Consider the following 17,903-nt stretch of genomic DNA (forward strand, 5'->3'; position numbering starts at 1 on the left):
CTGTGGCTCCCTCTCTGTTCAGCCTGTGCTGCGATGCTTCCCTGTGGCAGGAAGCACCCAACTCCAACCTCTGGGGGGATCAGAACCCCTGCCTATCTGCAGGGATCGATGGCCATGAGCTCCAGGGTATGCTGGAATTGTTATTCCAGAAGAAAATTGACAGCTTCTTAAATTTTAAGCTGAACAGAGGTTTGCAACCTGAAGTGCTGTCGGTGATGAGGGAACAATGAAATTAAGAGGACGAGGAGAATCAGAAAGTCATCAGGTACAGAAGGGGCTGGTTGGAGCAATGGAACAGGGCTGGGGGTATAAGTGAGCATTGGGCACCTGGCAAAAAAATTTGTAAAAGGATCGCTTTTTAGCCACAGTTGTGGAAATTTCAAGTTGAATACAAGGACATGAGATATCTGATGCCTGAAGAAACACTCTTCCTTGTGTGTGGCAAAAACGTACTCATTTGAGGAGTGAGAAACTGCATGTCTCAAGTTTATGCAAAAAATATAAACCTGTCTAGACTCCAAACTGCAATTTCTGGAACCCCTGTGAAGGGCAAGATGCAGTAAAATTGATTGAATTTATTAGACTAGTCACAGTCATTAGACTACAGTATTAGTCCTAAGCAATCCTAGATGGATTTTTTGCCAACAACAGTATTGATTCTGAGAAAAATGTGATTAAATTGCCATTTAAAGGTCATTTAAGGATTGGGATATATAATAGATGGCTTACATTGGCCCTAAATAAACAGCAAACGTCAAGGAAATTATTAAGGCTTTTGCTTGTGCCAAAGATTATAAAAAAATCTCTAAGGAGACCATGTCAGTACAGTTCCTTGGAATATGTACAGATAAGCTTAGGCTAGGGGAAAAAAAAAAAAAAAGAAAGAAAAAAGAGGTATTTGGCTTAATCTCAGACAGTAAGAACATATTTTCAAGACCTTCTTTAATCAAATCCACTTTTGCTATATGCAGTGTATTTAAATGAGTGCCTGGCAGATGGCAGCAGCTTAGTGAACAACTTCACAGTTTTCTGCCTAGCAGGTTGGTAAATTCCAAGTATTTTTATCTTCAGTCTAGCAGGTGGGTAAGAAAAACGTGTTCAAATGATTGCTTACCAAAACATAAAAAAGGTGACAAAGAGGTGAATGTTTTGGTTAGCACTGAGTCACAGTGTCAGCACTGTTAAAACATTCTGCACAATCTCCAGGGAGTGCAGCAGAGGAAAACAAAAGAGACTGAGGTCCAGGAGCTTCTATTTTATGAAAGTTCTATCTGTGCCAGCCTGGTGGCAAACCTCTTGAATGCACATTCTTCTAAGGTCTAATTTTTTGTTACCTTCAAAGGGTGTTGTTCCTGCATCCAAATTTCTTCCCTTCATTTCTTTTAGAGCTTTCATGCTCCTCTCCCCTTGCCTGAGCTGTCCTTGTCCCAGATGGTCACATCCCCTTCCTTCCTCACCTCCCAAGCTTTCTCCACCTCTCCAGGCACTGATCATTTCCTCAAAGCCTTCAGCCTTGCCCCTTGTTCAACCCTAGGTGATTTTTTAATGCTACTAAAATCTTTTAAATAGGGCAGATAAGAAGGATATAGCATTTAGACCAATTTTCTTATTTTCTTTCTGGGAATAAAAATTGTATGATCACCCACAGTTTAAAATCAAACAGCTTAATGATTTCTCTGGCTGAATAACCTTGGATCATTTTTTTTAACGTGACCAGTTGATGCATTGCACATCCCTCTGTCCAAATAGAAAACAACATAGTCAGAGGCCAGATTTGCAGCTGATTTAAATTGGCGTGGTTTGACTTTATTCAATTGAGTTTTGAACAAGGTCTAGCTATGCATCTAGAATTTAGGATCTCTCCATCCTGCTTCCCATTATCAAAACACTAATCAAAAAAAAAAAAAGAAAAAAGAAAAAAAGAATTCTATATATTTTCCAATTAATAGACTAAATTAGATTAGGTGAGACCATGTCATTTTTAATTCTATCATTTTTATGATAGAGTAGAACATTAAAGTAGAACATATTTTAATAACAGCCCAAATATTATTTAATAATAATATTTAAAGTAGAACATATTTCAGTAATAGCCCAAATATTATTTAATAATCATATTTAAAGCACATGCAATTAATTAATGCAAAACACACCAAGAAATTCAGTTTTAGAATTTTTAACAAGATCTTTGCAGCTGGGAAACAAAAGAATATAACTTTATCACGTTGAAATAAATTCTACACTCATACCAATTTGCTTAGTGAAAATCTAGAGAAAGTGTTGTATGGGGGTTGTAGGAGAGGCTTATGCCATTGCTGTGACTGCTTGCTGGATCATTTGCATCTAAAATACTTTGCAGTTTCCTCCTCCTTCTCAGGGAGGTGCTGATGCCTCAAAGAAGTATCAGAAAAAATGAGATCATTATATTTTTTCAGGAGGAAGTTCTGACCCTTCTAAATGTTCACCAACATTTATATTTGTATAAAAATGGGATCTGCTTCTTGTAACCTAAGTTTATACCTTTCCAGTTCTTATTTTCTATTTCACTCTTGAACTGTCCCTTTGTGACATCAAAATCAGCAACCAGCTGCACATTAGGCTGTCAGGGGTTGGGTAAGGAGTGGGAGCATTAGGACTGGAAGTTGGATTCCAAATTGTAGTGAAGGAAAACAAGAAACCTTGGAAAAACCTCCCCTCTTCTTTTTACAAACCATTACAGGCAATGTTTGGGTCTTCCATGAAATATGAGCCCTAGGAGCCATGCATGCAGAAAGATGAGGGGAATAAAAAACTGGTTTACTGACTGCTGCCTAATTTTTGTTGGGGTTGGTTTTTTGTTTTGGGTTTGTTGGGTTTTTTTTTTTCCCTTTCCCTGCAGAACAGCCCACAGAAAATTAAAACAGTGTTTATGTGTTCAGCTGAAAAAAAATTATCATGATTTGCCATGAGAAGGTCAATGTGTCCTGGAGAGAAACAAAGCTAGCAAAGACTCTGCTGTCCTTTCCCACCACCATGGGAAAGCTGTCATTAACAGCCTGGCTTTGTTCCTTCCCAGGCACAGATCCAGAGTGGATACCCTCACATCCATCTCGGGTAACACCAACCTCTCCATGAACATCATAGAGTCAAGGTCCCCCTTTCAACCACCCCTGCTGAGGAAAAAGTCACAGTAAAGACACGTGGATTTTCTTGTCCATGTCAGTACTTTAAGGGTCATTACATAAGCTGGCACCAATGTCTTGGCTTTCTAGTCTCTGAGAACTGTGGTGACCATCTGTAAGATCTGAATTTTGCAGCTGTATTCAATAAGACAGTGTTGGACTAAATCTTGGAAAAAAGTGCCTAATGCCAAACTGTCTATCACTGTCAATTTGGCTGTGCTTGAAACTTGCAAATATAAATTTCCCTGAACAGTTGGGAAACAGTAATAAAGTCGAATGTCTCATTAAGCAATACGTGCTTCAGCCTAATGAACATATCACTCAGGAGATAAAGGATGAAGCATAATTAATGACATGTGATAGCACAGAGATTGTCTGGGCCACACTGACCTGTCTTTCAACTTTAACTCTTAGAAGAAAGAGGTTATTTTACATAAAAGGGGAGAGTTCATCCAGGGCTTGTCCAGGCCAGCACTGCCAAATAAACCAGATTATGACAGTGGTGTCATGCAGATAGCAACTTTCTCTAAGGCCTTCCATGAGTTTGTGAAACATGAGAGGGTTTCTAATTTACTTTATGAGGCAGATAGGGGAACTGCAGTCAAAATCAAATGCAGTAAGTGCCTTCAAATAATTCAGGCTTAAACGAGTTCTTGAGTCCCTGGGGGGAAAAAAAGCATATAAGGAACAAATCTTGTAAGTAGTCTTACTCAATACTGCTGAAATTTAAGGCTGTCAAATGTCTGCAGAAAGGTAGGAATGAGGCTGATCCTAAATCACTCAATAGCAATGAGACTTTGCCCACTGACCTTTTGGCCTCATATTTAGATGCAGCAGTTTTTGCCTGCTGATCATTAAAGCTAGAGGTATCAATTCTAACATAAAAGCATCATCTAGTAAAACTCACTGGGGAAAAGAAAACTGAGTGAAATGCTCTTGCTTACTGTAAAAACTTGTGTTGGCAAATATTTGCTATTGTACCACTTAAGCTGTAAATCTTACTTAAAATAGGAAATTAATATTGAGGGAAATTAATATTGGTAGATGGGAGCAAAACCACTAATGTAATATTGACACTTTGATTTCCTTTTAATTGCTGTTTAAATTATGTATCATATTATTTGAAAGTTCTATTGCTACTGAAATTAATTAGTAAGATTAGCCTACAGTGTAATGGCAAAAGAAAAAAACCAAATGCAAAGTAATCAATTTTTTCTATTACTTAAACATCAGATTCATATTCTAAAACTAAAATGCTTCAATTTTGGAAATTTAAACAAAGCAAGCAGGCTAGCTTTTAAAAAGATGAAATATAAACTGTCCTTGGAGGAACTGCAGTTTACAAAAATCTGTGCCTGTGTATTGTTTAGGTTGCTCCAAAACATGCAGCTTGAGGTGCAGTTCCGACATTTTATAGCTTCATTTTATAGCAAAGGGCAAACAATAATATTTTTAAACCATTTTGAGAGATAGATAGATAGATGGCTGAATGGATTTAGATAGATAGATTACACAGATAGAATCATGCCTTAAATATGTAATGAGTGGAGATTCTTTCTAACTGAGCCAAAACCAAACCTGGCATTAAATCCAGTAAAATTTGCAGTACAGGCACTCTGACTAACGCAGTGTAGAAATCTGTCACTATTCTGCAGTTTTCTCACGACAATCCTGATATCCCTGGAAGTTTGATTCTAACCAGCAGCCCAGTAATCCCTGCAAGCCATGCTGTGATTTCCTCTCCCTTGCCTGTGAGATCTGCTGCCTGTTGATTTGAAGAAGTTTGCTGGTAAGTTCTAGCTGCCTCTCCCCTGCCCTTGTTCCCCCTTCAGGCGTGTGTAGCCCAGAGCACCCTGCCAGGCAAAGACGTGACGGAGAGGCAGAAACAGCCTGTGTGGAGCATCTGTTTGGGAGCCTTCCTGGAGACACATCCCTGCCGGCTGCTGATGGAAATCATCTGCAGGAACGCGGAGGGCGTGAGTCATGTGAGCTCTTGGGGCTTCATTATGAGAAGCAAATTGCCTGGGTCCTCTTCCTCAGCAGCTGCTTCTACAAAACAGCAGGCAAAATGCGAGCAAGAGAGGTGCTTCTCAAACACCCACGTAGGAACGAGCAGCTTCTGCTCCGAACGCGTGGCTCTGGTTTGTGTGGAGCCAAATGGTGGCCTACTTATGTCTGTGAGCAGGAAACACTGAGAAAGAGTGAACATCTGTGTTTCTGCACAGCAGGAAAGCAGGCTGTACAAAGGGGATATTCCCAGTTTTCAAACTAGAGCACAGGTATGGATAGAGTAGATAGACAAAAGTAGCTTTAATAAGGCAAATCTTGTGGAGGAAGGCAGCAGGACTGACTGCACTAGAATTTACCCCAATAGTGCATTTATAAACAAGCATGCTTGGGTTTTAAATAAATGGAAACTCTGGTGGCTTAAGATAACATCAGCAGCACTTTGTGGTGCCAGTATTGTACCAAAAACCCTTCCAAACCTGGTACAAGATTTACATAACCATGATTAACACAATCATCCCATGAAATGAAGCCCTGCCAGGTACAGGGTTGGCCTTTCTGTCCACGGCCTGGGGCTGAGCATGTAGGCATCACTTGTGCTACATTAATACTAACAAGAAAACTGCAATTATCCTGCATAACTGTGCTTGCGTATTTAGAAGAGGCATGTTTTAGCCCATAAGAAAACACAACTTGCTGGTGAAGCAGGGACAGATTTTGCTCAGATTTCAGCATCAATAGCAAGGATGCATTGCAAAGAGATTGTGTTTTTCTGCAGTTACTGAACAGCTGAGATGTATTTGCTGTGTGGTTAAGTATGAAAACATTTCATCTGTTTCTGTTGCAAGACTTTTCTGAAGCAACTCACCACAGATGAGCACAGTACCTTTTTTCCCTGACTCTTTCCTAAGGTCCTCCATATTGACACAAAAACACATGTATCACACTAGGGGAATTTAACTGCGGTTTGCTGCCAGGATGAATATAGCAGCTTGGTGACTATCCAAGAGTATTAAAAATTAAGACCTTAGTAAAAGCTTTTATATGGCAATTGTTGAGATACCACAGCATTTCCTGTTTCTAATGCAAGGGGACTGTGTGGAAGCTGTTGACAAACATTATTTTTGTGCTGGGAACCTCTGTATTATGTCTGGATCTTTAACTAAGTTATTCTATGCTTTAGCACAAACATGTGACGTGTGGCCATAAAGCAAGCACGTCAGTTGTTTGCAATTTCTGGGCTACACAGCATGACTGCAAAGTATGTGATGAGGCTGGGACCCTGTCAGATAGATGAAAGCTAAAAATTCATGTGGGGAGTGACTCCAGAAGGGACATGCTAGAGGTCAGGCTGGAGGAAGAAAAATAAATGCCTGCAGGAACCCCAAGGCAGGAGGCAGATAGGGAGAAGCTCCTTTTTTTTTTTACAAAGTGCTGGAAGACACACTGAAAGAAAAGCAGAAAACACAGAAGCTAGACTATAGCCCAGGCTGACTCCCAGATCCTCAAGGAGTCTCAAATAAACAGACAATATTTGGAGTACAGACATATCCAGCCAGGTGAGGGAAGCCATTGCTCCTTTCCATGTGGCACTGGTGGAGTCACATCACAAACAGTGTGTCCCTGTGTTTGGGGCGTCCCAGGACAGGAGGGATGCTGATGAGTGCTGATGACACTAAACACTACCTGTGCCATGCTGCCCAGTGGGTAAGTGGGGAATGAGCCTCACTGCACCTCATAACCAAGGGATAAATATCTCGGCAGGTGGGGTAAGCTTTGCATTGGTCCCAGGGCCAGGGAGGAGGAATGAACAGTAAAGGACTTAAAACTTGCCATAATTTTTCGTGTGTTATCTTATTTTTATCCTTCAACACAAGAAATAGAACACCCTTCAACTCACAAAGTTCAACACCACCTGGTTCTGTTTGTGGTCAATTTTCAACGGGGGATTGGGCAGCATTGAGGGGACGATTGCCAGCTATAGTTTGTCAAAAATTAAGAAGAAGAAATTCAAAGTTGTAATAATCAGATAATCAGAGTATTTGTACTGCAGGTTGCTTTTTGCAGTATTTCTATGTTTGCAGATGCAAAACCCAAATAGTGCATTGGCTCTGCTTTGGACACAAGTGCAGGTGTTGAAATTGTCTGTAGAAAGATTCTGATGTGGCCAAAGAATGCTGTCTACAAATGTACACAGTTATTTCATTGGTATTTAGGCTATTGTTTATAAAGAAATAGACAGATAATATTATGAGAGTTTGCTTGTTTATGATTTTTGGCCCTGTAGATAATTTCTTAAGGAAAAAATCCAGGAGGATGTGTAAAAATCTTGTTCCATTTTATTTCTCAGTCATTTGATTTGGGCTATTTATTTATTTACCTATTTTATTTTCCCCTCAACTGTACTTTCTGGAAAATACTCATGAGATGTGTGTTCTGAACGCTTTTGTTTAATCTTAGCTGACGTGGCCATCTCAAACACATGCATACTTGCAAGCTGATAGACCTGGTGTGTGCTTTGAAAGCCACACATGTCACTTTAAGAGGGTAATTCAAAAATCTTTTTGTGCTTTTCTGACGGCCTGGTGGGGTGTCTCATAGGTGTGTGTTGTTTGAAGATTGCCTTCCTTTCCTGTGTTTTGTTTTTCTTATTTCATATGCCAAAGTAATTCTGCTTAATTTGTTAATGAAACAAGCAGGTTTTTAAATTTACATGTTCCCATTTGTAAAATAGGGTGTTTTACAAATTGAACATGAAAAATTATTATTTAAATGGTGTTTATTGTCTTCAGCTGTAGTGTCCCATATTGTGAACTGCAGCCACTCCGGCTTTGTCTCCTGCTCAGTCCTGTATTTCTGGCACAACTCACAGCAGCACCATTTGGGGTACTGAGGCAAATGCGTTTGGATTAGGGGTCACTTTGGAAACAAATCCTTAAGTTTTGAGGGTTTTCTGTTGCAGACTAGAACAAACAAAAGGCCTGTCCATGTGCATGCATACTACTCATGTGAGTAAGGGATCATAAAAGGTCTATTTCTCTTTTTTTGATCTGAATCTGTGACCAAAAGGGAACTGTGGATTTTATCCTTGTGCTAAATATAGTGACCCTATGATCTTAGGTCTGTAGCTTTAATGAAACTTTCTCAAAACCTTTCATTCCTTTTCCTTAAGCTACATGAGGACTTGCAGATATAAGCATTGTTGGTTTGGAAAATCTTTTCCTCAAAGTTTGATAAGAGCATAGGGAAATGTTTTTGTGAAAAGTTGCATTTATTCACAATGGCAATTATTTCTGTCAACCACAGCTAAGTAAAATATGGTGTCTATTTTCTGAAAGACATTATTATCAGGCAAAGCTGTTATTTTCAGCTTCAGCATCCAACAGTGCCTGGATACGTTAATGGCTTGTATTGAATGCAGATAATTTAATTCCAGATCCTTTTGGCTTTCACAGAAAACTGGCAAACTAAGTAAATATAAAACACTTTTCTATCCACTAAAGCTTTTTATGAGTAGAAATGCATAAACATGCAACTTACTTTTAATGGAGTTCCTCCCTAAACATTCCAGCCTCATAGAAAGGGTCAGACCCTATGGAAAATGGGCAAGAATTTGAATTAAGAAACCCCATAATTGTCCTGGTTGTGTAGGATGCCAGACCCAGCAATGGGAAAGAAGAAGTACTTTGTGCCAGCTTGGATTGCTTGGGACCAAATGCAACAGCAACATCTGATAAGCAGAAAACACTCCTCATCACCAGAGTCCTGCATATGTTGCATCTTCCACTAAAATTGCTCTAAGGGACACGAGACCCATGATCACTTCATGGAAAAGACTCATATTGAAAACTCAGCTTTTATAAACCATCTTGAGACAGTGAATTAAATTTTTTTCTTTTTCATCTCTGCTAATTTTTGTGCTTAATTTGCATTGTAAGTTAATGCATTGAATTTGATAGATATGAAAATACACTTAACTGTATTTTGCTAGCGAAGTGGATACTTCAGCTTTATTCTTTAACTTAAAAATAAAATTAAAAAAAAAAATAGAAAACCAGACCTGCCATCTGGGATGATTATTATTGTTTATAAAATTTAAGTAGTTTAGTGTAGTAAAGCCAATTAGATAATTCTTTTGTTTAAATCTTGTCCTAGAGCTGAGAGAAGTCTTGGCTACAAACTCAAACCTCTAAATCAGAATCCTCCTCAGCTGATTTCATTTATGTATAGGGGATTCCAGTCAGGATGAAAAAATCTACATGTTCATGTTCCATTTGTGACAAAATCCACATGTTGTTCTCCACTTTGTTTTGTTAAAAGCACAAGGAAATGTAAATGATAAAGTATAAAGATGTAAAATGGATAATCCAGCCACCAGTGGCAGAGCAGGACACTGGGATTTGTTTGCCTTTGGTTTTGAAAAATAACATTTCTTTAATCCTGTGCATCACTTGTGTTTAAATCACATTGCAAACCAATGGTGGATGCAAATACAGCCACTGGCCTCCCCACACTGCTTCGTTCAGAGAAGAGATTAAGAGTCCTTCATTGCACACAGAAAGTGATAATTGGACCAGGAGGGCACTTGTAGCATCTCAAACACTAAGGTGAGAGAACAGGGTGATTTTTCCTCCCCCATTTCAGACTATATGCTGTCAAAGATTGGTGACGTGCAGTAGCAAAATCCAAAAATAAGACAGAAAAAGATATTAGGAAAGAGGGATCTGTGGACACAACTGTGTCCTGTGATGACTATGGAAATATTCCATGGCTTATAGCTAGTCCAAAACTTTAAGGAGGAAAGGGGATCTTGATGGGAAATTTTTTTTTCAGTGAGAATTCCAAGCTGACCTGACAGAATTTTCTTTACCAGAATTGGTGAACATGGGATTCACTGCCTGCATCAGTGAGCAGGTTGCTGAGTGCTGAGTATGTGACAAATAGCGTGTGATATAGTCATCCAGTTCCCCAGATAATCTCTGCCAACCCTGATGAACAATAGCATAAGAAAGGAACAATAGCTGGCATGCTTATAGGAAATATGGCTTATTGATACTTCTAACTCTGTTGTGCATGACAGAGATTTTATATTTTTGAGCTACAAAAGTAAGGCTTAAAAGTACAACTTCCTCAAACGTTGGAAGCACATGCAGATGGTGGCTTTGGCCAGTGTGAGAGATGGAGCCTGGGCTTGCAGAGCTGTCAGTGCCCCAGGGCTGGGCATCTGTTCCAGGTGCCCACAGACACGGTGTAAATTATTCACCTGCTCACTGAATTTCCTGGGTTGCAACACTGTGACTGCCAGTCTGAGCCGCACTGAAATTGCCTATGTTTGCAGGTCCCATGTTTAGCAGTGAGATGATGAAACTTGTGCACATTTTTCTGTTTGATCCCACGTTTTCAAGCGCCCAGTTTAACCTCATGTATCTTCTCAGGCACCTCTGAGGTCTCATGGGATGGACTGATTCCTGAAATGATCCTGAGTTTGCTCTGTATCCTGCTTTTCCATTATGGCCACCAAATACTGAATTGCTGCCAGCAACACTCACCAACATCAGACTGTTGCAAGTCTGGTTTAAGAGCCTCCTTGGTAAAGGAGTGCTTCACCGAGGTCTCCAGCATCTTGCACAACAAGCCAGCTAGTTGAAAAGGTAATCCATTATTCATTTGGGTACTATTTTGCTCAAAGACATGCACAGGACAGCTATATTTGGCGTGACCCTGGAATTTTTCACAGCAGTTGTGTTTCTCTCCAGGTGCCTGGCAGCCAAGGAGCCGAGTGTGGAACAGCACATTGCCTCATAGAACTGAATAGTTCCTGAAGCTAGGAGCTCCTTTTTCCCTAAAACAAGAAGCTCACATGGAAGGCAGCTTCTGCACCTGGCATTCCGTAAATTAAATCAGCCAAGGAAGCCTCAAACAGGTTGGTGTGAAAGCACCTGGCAAAGTGTTCTGTGCCAGACTCCTGGGAGTAACGGGGAAGTTATCACTGGATACACAGGCAGGAGCTATGGAGAGATGGCAAAGAAGTGCTTAGGATGGGAATATTCTCTGTCTATCTGCAGAGCACTAATAAGATGTAACAGATAATGGCTGTGGTATCAGTTGCTGACTGTCCTTGGATATTTATATGGGACAGAAATGTGCTGCCTACTGGCCTGTGCCTCTCATATAGCCTCCATCTTGGTACTGCTAGGGGTAAAACACAGGGTGGCTTCTGCTGGGGACAACTCCTTGTCCCATGAATATCCTCACACTCTGCAGGAACATCCATCACAACTGCCAACAGACATTTTCCCAAGTACTCATTGCTATTCACTGGCCTAATTAAATGAGCAGAATTGCTTCATTCCACTTCTGGTGTAAATCTTGTGATAGTTTTATCAGTATCATGCTGTAAACTTTAATGCTGTAATCAGCACAGAACATATCTGCCTATTTCCAGAGCATTTGAAGGGCCAAAATGTTCCATTTTTATGTGCAGTTGGTTAGATCATTCTCTCAGCCTCCTCTCTAAATGGTATTTTATTGCAATTTTAGTTTCTCTAGACATCCTACAGTTTCTAGTGAGTGCTAATTTAATTACAACACGATTTTTTCCTACATTTCCTTGAATTTTTTTGAGTAAGAGTCAAATTTCTTAGCTAATAGTGTCAAGGATACTATTTGTCGACAGTTCTACAATATTCAGTGTTAAACCTGCTAACTGTGGACTCATTAAAGAATAAAACATTTCAGTGCAGAAGCTGCAGATTATGAGGTCTCTTTGCCCACTGTGACCTCTCCACAGTTAGGGGAATACTAGCTCTGTCCTTTGTTCTGCCACCACAGCAGAAAATTGTTTCACAAAATAGATATTTGGGCTCTCCAGTGTATCATTTCCTCCTAAAATGAACAGAGACCTGAAAAATCAGAGATTAATCTCAGAGATCAATTGTACTGATACAAAAAATTATCCTATGAATTTCTTTTAAATCATATTGTTCAACTGTTTGAAGCAATTATGATACCTAAAGTGAATTCCCAGCACTTGGCTTACATTTTGTCTTCTCTTTTTTTTCTTTCATCTGATTTAAAGCTAATCTTCATTTTTACCTTTTAATGACAATTTTATTTATCTCACAACTTTGAGAGATTAATAATAACCCTTGATAAATGAAAATAGTAGTATTATGAACACAGACAGACAGACAAGACACAATCTATCATGACCATCTAAGAGGAAATCTATAGTACCACGATATGATGTGAGGTTTTTTGCGTTAGGTTGGTTTGGTTTGGTTTGGTTTGGTTTGGTTTGGTTTGGTTTGGTTTGGTTTGGTTTGGGGTATTTTTTTTTGTTTGCTTTTGTGGTGGAATACCATGTATGTGGCTTAAATACCTTCACAGTATATATATAGCACAGGACCTTCCAAGCCGCAAGGAAGTTCTGGTCTTACAAACAAGGGGAAAAGTACTTTTTGATATGGATTACTTTTAGCAAGCAAAGAACTCTCAAGAGACTCAACTACTTAAGCTCCAACAACCTCAGAGGTTCGGCTGTGACTGGTAGAGGTGTGAACCAAAATTCATATGCGTCCAAAGCAGATAACCTGTTTGAGAAATCAGCTGCAGAATTTGCTGATACATTCTGAGGTGCTGATAAATGAGATGTCAGAGTATATGCTTTTGAGCAGGGTGAAACCCAAGTATATATAAGGCAGTGATGATGAAAAAGCTTGGGAGGATATCCTTAGCACTGCATTTTAACATAATAGAATAAAAAGGTGAAAGATATAAGAGCAAGAATGGATCAGTAAGAGTAAAGCAGGCTTTTCACACTAATGCAAAAAGTTCCTGCTTAAAAGACTGAAAAGTAATTGCCAAATTAAGAAGTTACCATTGAACTACAATAAAATATATAGTATATAAAATATATTTCTGGTCTGGACCTGTACTGCTCCCCTCTTGTCTCAGCTTTACTGAAAATGTCTCTCTCTGCACATTAACCAGGCTGCCTCCATTAAATTACAGTATGGTAAAATTCCCTATCTGCAAGAAATCCGTGCTTGAACCTCAGTTAATGCCATAAAAACACATAAATATTTCATAAATCATTTCCCATTATGTATTAAGAAAAAATATCTTTGAAGGCATAGGTTATAAATAAATTTAATCCAGTAAATTGATTCATGTCTGAACTGCATTCCCCAGCACTCTTTCAAAGTAAAGTTAAAAAGCATTTGTTTTTTAGGTGAACTAATTACCAACTCTGGTCATTCCTTGAATGACGTGGTGCAGATTCTGTCATTTCTGGTATAGAGTTTTTGAATGCTGTATTGAAAGACCATAAATTTAAATACTGGTGGCTTATTATCAAATGTATCTTATTTTTTCCTTAGTCCTCCATTTGTTTCCCCATTCTAAAAATATGTTATAAAGCATTTGAGTTATACTGCAACTACAAGCTTCTTTTTTCATATATATTTTCCACCAATTCTCTGTAGACGAGGATTGCAAAGTTCAGGACTTAAATTCTCTTATCTCTTGCCTTATGCATACATAAAAACAAAACCTGTTAACTAGCAGAAGGAGGGTCAGAAGAAATGAAAACAAACCTCATACTTGTGTGTGCTTGCTTCCTTTCCTCCCCACTGAAAGAGAAATAGGAGAGAGTCATTCCACACCTCTCTGTTTGACTAAGGCAACCATTCCCTGACTAATATAATAAAATAGATTTCCCAGGGGACAAAACATCAGGCTAACAAAATATAAATAAAAAAGGAATGTGGGGAATGCTCAACTGGTGCATACTGGCTATGAATGAAAAAACAGCACACCCTACACATGGATACCACCATTTGTAGATTAATTTATGTAAATGTCATAGGTCTTTAAAGATAGCACTAAAATAGTGTACTGTAGTTTATGGAACAAATGGGATAAACTTCATTGATTAATTTTTTGTATTTATTGAAACAATATGTGACTGCCCAATCACATGTTATTTTGAAAGACATTCGGTCATAATATCAATTTTATTAGTCCTTTCCTAATTAATCACAGTAGCTCATTGAGTAAACAAAAAGGCATTTTTTAGAAACCATCAATGACATTCACAGAGCTGACAGTCATTAAGTTGCCATCATTTGTGTCTATGCTGTGCTTTTGTGTTTTACCATGTCTGATTACCCATTTCCTTGTAATTTGGTGAAAGTGGCTTACTTTTTTTATGTGCTGGGGCAGCTCCTCCTTTGTTAACATCACCAAAGTGTGGAGGATGGTCACAGAGTATATGCAGCATCTTCTGGTGTTGCTGCAGGGGTGACAGCCATGAGGTGCTGTAAAGAACAAAGTAATTTGAGCTGAAGAAGTGGATTGGCATCAGAAAAATTGTGGTGGATAAGGCAGATCCCAATAGGATCATGAATGTCATTCTCCTTTTTTCACTTTTAAAGAGTGAATATGCTTGGCACTTCAAGGAAACCAGAAATCCCTCCAGACACGTTAAATTCCAACTCAGCTTTATCTTATTAAGTAACTAATGTGATCCAACCACCCCTATAAACACAAGAAGTGCTGAACAGAAGAAAAATAGCCCTTTTTACTGTGAATAGTACTTTGTTTTGGACTTCGTGGTATCTTTCCCTGCAATAGTCTATGCAGTATGTGAATTCCATTAGCCCATTTTCTGAAAATAGTGAAACACACAGTTAATGTAAACATTCTGGTTTCATTGTTGGGCTGTGCTACCCAGGCAATGACAGATGACATTGAAGTGGATATACCTTTTTTCTGTAAAAAAACCAAGCCAAACCAATATGTTTTGGTATGTGAAGCGTGTTCCACATGCAAAACAGGAAAGTGAGGCAACAGAGTGAAGCGGAGCCCAGTCCTGCAGTAAAAATGATGTCCTGCCTCCCTAGATTTCCTATGATAAGAGGATTTAGAAGCTTCCACATCAACTTCAATGAATGCTGAAAAACATTCCTAAGTGCTTTGATCCTAACAATCGTCCTGCCACAGGCACCTATCCTGGCTCTAAATGCTCAGCATGTTCACACTGAGAGGGTTTTTTAGAGGTCTTCAGAGAGTCTGGATGCATCTTCAGCAAGTGCACAATGACCCATGTGGGGGTTCCAGGCAAGCAAATGAAGTATAGGAGGACAAAGAGCAGCTCTGTCCTCAGGCAGCCAGAAAGGCAGGGTTTGGGCACAGCCCTGCAGGAATTCAGCTGTCCTGCTTCTGATCTGAGCTGGAGCAGTTATCTTTCCACAGTACTGGATGTGCTGGTTTAAGTCTGAGAGGCTGTGAGCCTTGTGCTGAGCTTCAGGTGGAACACGTGGCTTGGCTTTGTCTGGGCTGTGCAGCTTTTTGCACTTTCACACTTGCTGACAACCAGAGTTACTGTTGAGCCGAGGATGCTTTCAGCCTTTTAGCTTCAACCACTGCAGAACATGCAACAGATTCTTTTACTCAGTTTAACTTGTGCTATGTCACATTCTTTCCCCGCTGGAAAGGTTATTTCAACATCTTGCTGATTTGTTGCATTTGCTTTTCCTTGCTCGCTGTCTGCTGTCCTTAGCACAGGAACTTTGCTTCATTGAAACCTTTACTGTAAGAAGGCTGAGATCACTTTCCTGAGTACTATTAGGTGGAAAGCATTGCCTGAGTGTTTTGTGTCCCAGGACTCATTCTCTGCTGTTATTTAAGGACAACTTTAAGGCATGTAGTCATATGTGGACTAATTGCCAACCTTCAAGGCTCTTGCTAGTGATTTATACACTCTGCCAGTACAGTTAGATCCACTTCTATTGCAAAACCTTATTTTTATCTTACCTAGATATTCATAACTCTGCTCCCCTTATTTAAAAATGTTGGAGTTTTTTGTTTTTTGGGTTTTTTTTTTTTTTTCCGGTAGCAAAGGTTCACCAAGATAAAAATACATTTTAATGACTGACTTTGTAGAATGAACCTAAGAAATAATCTCTGCAGGAATTTTATCCTCCCATTTATCACGTTTTAAGGATGTTGCTTCTTTAAGAATTGAGACCAAATTGCACAATATTTTGTTTCAACTCCGAATCCATATTTTCTTCAGTTCCAGTCTCCCCCCTCTTAGGCTGCAAATCTAATGAATAGGTCTGATTTACAATAGGGATCATGAGAAAGCAGAAGAGGTCTTCCTGCTGCTGTCTGCTGGTCACAGACAATTCCACTTCAGTCTCCATTCAAAACAAAACAAGCTGCAGAAAATAAGTGTTTCCATGAAAAATAGACAGGGACACATCTGCCATGGAAAACAAGAGATGCCAGTAAATAAAGAAACTTCAAAAAAGAAGCTGTCCATCCTCTTTTATCAGAGAGAGGAATAAAATATTTACAATGCAATATATTTATAAAATAAATAATATTTACATTTCTCTGTTAAGGTAAATGAAAGACTGTGCTTTCATAAAAACTTGTCCACTCTAGTTTCTGACATCTTCCTCATTCTGATGAAGGAAATAATGCCTTTTCTGAGTGTCCAGAATTTAAAGCTCTCAACCCACCATGATTAAACTTAGAAACATACATATCATATGTGATGTTCTGTTCCAGTTTTAGCAATATGTTTTCTCCAGGATCATATTTTTCACCCGAGCAAATATAGACCAATGTGATCAAGAAGAGTCAGAGCAAATCAAATCTGTGTAGTGACATGACATGTTGCAGAGCACAGGTAGCAAAGAACTTGCTGCTCCTTTTTGGTTGCAATTTGTGAGACTGCTGGGAAAGGAGATTAATCATTTGGTTACATTTGCTGCATGTGGAGGAGCTGTAGAGCAAATAAAAGTTTTACAGCTCTCTAATGCTTCTGCTCCTGAGGTTTTTCCAAGACAAGAGTTACAATTTATGTACAAGAAGAGCAATCAAAAGTCCCTAGATTCGTAGAAGTAATGTCACAGGGAATGTAAACAAAGGTCTTAAGATCCCAGTGTATTGATTTTTAACAAAGTAAAAATTAGATGCAATGCTGTTTTTCAATTCTTCATTACTGTGTCTTCCTAAGGAGATAAATTTGAATTCCAGTGCAAAGCAAATTCAAATGGGGATCTCAGTTTGGTCTCCAGTAATCCAGTGTTTGGGGAATATCATGCTGTCTTATATTTGAAACTGAATTATGTACCAAATACGCAAGGTATTATTTCATCCTACAAGGCAATACCAAAGTCAGAGTGAATGTTTATATATTGGCGATGACCTGGTTTTTAAAGTGGACACAATTATAGCAGAAATTGAGGTTTCCTCATAGGATTTTGTGATTCAGAAAAACAAACCATGCCATATAAACAAAAATGCTTCCAGCCTAAAAGCATGTGTATCAGTTTGTTAGAATGATGATCGCAAAATGGCACGTGAAAATAAAGATTTTTAGTAGAAATCAATCTTAGGTTTTATTTTCATGTTACTAATCTGAAGTTGTGTAGTATGTAAATGTAATATATAATAAAGGGAATAAAATATGTTTTAGTAGCTGAATTATGCCAGAACAATACAATTCATGAAAATAGTTTGTCTCAGCTAGAAAGAATTCAGCAGTGTTCTCAGAAGAATATTTGTTCCATGCAAATCAAGATGGATGTAGAGGACTCAGAGCAGACTGGATGCAGGGAACTATAGCATCTCTAGCTGCATCAATCTTGTTTCCCAACAGCCGAGGCCTCTCAGCACTATACGTGTCTGAGGCAGTGCTCAGGCATGCCGGATCCCTGG

Source organism: Lichenostomus cassidix, chromosome 7 (genome assembly GCF_008360975.1).
Source record: "Lichenostomus cassidix isolate B80296 chromosome 7, HeHo_3.0, whole genome shotgun sequence".
Taxonomy (NCBI): domain Eukaryota; kingdom Metazoa; phylum Chordata; class Aves; order Passeriformes; family Meliphagidae; genus Lichenostomus; species Lichenostomus cassidix.